This window comes from Gracilinanus agilis, chromosome 5, assembly GCF_016433145.1.
Source record: "Gracilinanus agilis isolate LMUSP501 chromosome 5, AgileGrace, whole genome shotgun sequence".
Classification (NCBI taxonomy): Eukaryota; Metazoa; Chordata; class Mammalia; order Didelphimorphia; family Didelphidae; genus Gracilinanus; species Gracilinanus agilis.
This window is the reverse complement of record NC_058134.1, coordinates 47743225-47747090: the sequence shown is the minus strand read 5'-3', so window position 1 is coordinate 47747090 and position 3866 is coordinate 47743225. Positions and strand designations below refer to the sequence as shown.

Here is a 3866-nt window from a genome sequence, read left to right as displayed (position 1 = left end):
TACTTTGTCATAACCCAGAAGGGTGTTGATCAACCAATCAATACAACCAGTCACACCCCAATAAATCATCTTAACAGATGAGGATAATTGACAGTCCTCAAAATGTCAAGTGAGTTAAGAGGGATCTCCCCCAAGCATGCAAAAACTTCTCCAGTCAGAAGGGGTGAGAACTAATTTATTCCAATGGCTGTGAAGGCAACTGGAGAAGTTGCTGTAAACTGCTTAGAGCTTGTTGCTACTGATGATGCCAAGGCTGTCCACTTCATCTAGAGCCATGTAAGAGGGGAGACTAGATATTTAAGGTATGGTCGCCAGAAACTGAATAACTCAATTTCAAAATAAAATAGACCCAAGTCAGGGTGACTTATATGGTGGTTAATTTACAATTAGGAAGGTTGAAGGTAGGGAAACAGAGAAACTCTGGCCCAGACCAGAGGCCTGAACCAGGTAGGAATTTAGAGGCCCCAGCAGAGGGGCACAGAGGTGAATTAAGCAAGGCTTCTAGCCACAAGACCTCCTCCAAGAAGAGAGACCTCCTTGAGGGTAGAGCCTCCAGAAACGCCAAGGGAAGAGAAAGAGAGTCAGCCTAACTTACCTATGTGACAATTCAAAGGGAAGCCATCTGAGGTCTCACCAGAGACCCTTCAACACCAAATTCGAAGTGCCAACTGGTACTCCACAGGAAGTTACCATCATATTTAAAAGATAGCATCTTTCATCACATCCTGTGTCTACTACCTTCAGTTTCACGTGGACAAATGGCAGCTTCAACACTGCCCAAAGGGCAGTCCCTCGTTTTTGATTTGTCACTTAGTATCACGTGTGGGTCACAGATCTCCCCCTCCCCACTTAATTCTAAGTTGGGTGGGGTGACATTATTTTTGGTGGCTAAAGTCTAGAAAATGAATAAGGGTAAGCTAATTCCATTTACACAATCCCGCCCTGATGATCCTTGGGTGCCTAGTCACCCCAAGTGATCACTTTACATACTCAACTTGTACCCACAAGGGTCTTCTAACTACAATAATTAGATATAAGAGGGGAATAGAAGAGAGAGAAAGCAAAGCAAATGTTTTGCTAGGTGCGTTGACGAAATACAATTGGGGGCAGTCCCCTATTGGCATAAAAAGGTACATTCAAAGTATCTGTTCAACCCCCATCAGTTCAATCAATTGTACCCTGAAGTTCATTCTGGATCTCTTGATGCAATGTAGATTCTTCAGGCATCTCTCTGCAAACAGTTCATTCTCTGGATTAAGGAGTCAGCAAGCTTCTTTCCCTGAAAATTTTTCTCGAACAAAAAATTAAATCTTGGATTTTATAAAAGTACAATCCCCCCGAAGAGGGTGTTTAAAAAACAAACACCCAGATCAGCTCAGGATACATGGTTGAGTTATGGGTGTGCATGAGTCAATTAAAAAAAAAAACAAAAAGAAAAGCAAATAGAAGAAAAATGGAACTTTGGAAGAAAAAATTTAAAATCAGAATAAAAATATCAAAATCTATGCATATAAAATTTCGGGATAAACAAAAACATAATTTCCATCCTACTAGTCTATAGGACAAAATGCAGTAATATTGCACTTACCCATTGGCAGCCAAAACTACAGGAAGTTGCCATTCTATAAGAGAAGAGGACTAGATTTATGTGCAAGGGAAGTGTCTGTCATTCCCTGATCTGATTTACCTTCACTCTCAGGGATAGGGAGAGCCAGGATGATGGCCAACCTTCGGTACTCAATGGGTAGTGAGGTACGAAGAGTCCTACATCTTAACATATGTTAAGCGTCACTACTTCAAGTCTTACACTAAGTTCAAGTTCTTAGTATTGGCATGGAAGTTCCTCAATCCCCCCTGGATTTTGTATGGTCTTTTTGACCTTGTGCTACTTGGCACTGTGCAGTTTTCACATAAATCCCATTGGGATTGTTCAGTTGGTCTCCATGACCTTGTGCCTTCTTAGCACTGTTTAGTGGCTTTTGTGTTCCCTTCTCCTAGAATCAGACAGAAATGTTAATCACAGTCCCATAACATTTAACAATACATGGCAGGTTCCCAAAGTCTAAAGCCTTGTGAGTAAGCATTAATATTACAGCAAATATATATATATGTATATATGTATATATATATATATAAAATTTATATCACTGCAAAAAATAAAAAAATCAATAATGATTATATGTACTCTAAATACAATAAATGAGAAAAAGGAAAAAATCAATTATTCTATTAAAATATAAAAGGAAAAGCAATAAGAAAATTAAAAATAAATTCAGGGAAAAAATACAATGTGATTCCAAAAACAACATCCATTTGCTTATGAACTGTTATCTCCAATGCATGTAACAGGAAACAATCAGTTTCAATAGAAGATGCTCTCTTTACATGTGATCAATGAATCCAAGAGTCCTTTTCTCCCATTTTTATAGCTGTTGGAGTGGTTAATAATATTTGGAATGGCCATTCCCATGAAGACTGCATTGCTCCAGTGCACTGGAAATTCTTCATATGCACCTTATCTCCTGGGTTCAGGTCATGAAGTGAAAAATCTATTGGTCCTGCTTGTACTGCAGTTCCAGATTCATGGAGTTCATACAGTTTGTGCTGCTACCTTTGTCCAACTGTTACTGTTGAACTCAAACTGGTCCAAGTGATTTCTGAGATTAGCTTCACTAATGGAATCTCCAAGGCCACCAACAGAATTTGGAAATGCTCTCATCAGCTAGGGGGTCCAGACCAAGTATTGCTGAAGCCCATTTAAGAAGCTTCTCTGCCACAGGATCCTGAAGACCATTAAGCAATTCCTGATGTTCTGAGCAGCAAAATGGTTATCGAGGTCTGGAGGCTTCTCATGTCTGTCTCTTCTCTCTTGCATCCTTCTTTTCCTCAGAAGGAACAAAGGCAAGGGACAATATCATTTGTAGTAAGGGATGGTCTGTTGGAGCCAGTTGGAGCAGCGTGTCACTGGTTGCTGTAGCCTTACCAAGAACACCAACTGGCCAAATGCAATTGGAGTTAGAAATCTCTTGCTCGGCATTCTGTAGATAGCATTCTTCACTTCAGACTTAGGCATGTCATCCTAAAAGACCAGTCATGCATCATGGACCTGCATGGGTAAGGCAGTATATTCTAGGTCCAAGAGGTAGGTCTGACATTTTGCTGCAGGCTTGGCAGGGCACTGTGAATGGCTTAACATTAATTTTGCATTCTTTTCCATACTTTTCTTTGGTCATGCAGATGTTGGGATTTCCTCCAAGTCTCCATTTGACACTGATTAGGGAAGTCCAAGTCCTCCCAGTTGTGCTTGTTGTAGGTGTTAGAGCCCAGAGATGTCACCATCTCAGAAGAAGCAATGGCCTTGGTGTGATACCTAGCAGAAGTGGAGCCTTAAGTAAAGGGAGGCCCAATCACTATTAAAGAGAGCCAAATCATGAAAACCAGTAAAACTCTAAAATGACACCACTTCATTTTTTTCAATTAATTTTTTTTACCAATTGCATAGAATAACAAATTTCTCCATAAGTTTTCAGAAGTTACATGTCCCAAATTATCTTCCTCCCATAACTGGCAAGCAATTCAATATGGGTTATACATGTATTATCATGCAAAACACTTACATATTCATTTATGTAAGTAAATGGTCATATAACCAAAACCCCCCAAACAAAAACCAAATACACAAGTGAAAAATCTCATGCTTCCAATAGTTCTTTCTCTGGATGGGGATAGCATTCCTTGTCATGAGTTCCTCAGAAATGTCCTGGATCGTAATATTATTGAGAATAGTTAAGTCTAGAGTGATACTATTTTCAAATGTTTCTAGATCTAACTTTCAAATCTGAGCATTCTGATCAAATACTGCCTTG

At 39.5% G+C, this 3866-nt stretch overlaps 1 pseudogene; it reads right to left on the bottom strand.

The window, feature by feature from the left end:
• Positions 1 to 2590: 2590 nt before the first annotated feature.
• LOC123249790 lies at positions 2591 to 3339 on the bottom strand (annotated as a pseudogene).
• Positions 3340 to 3866: the final 527 nt, after the last annotated feature.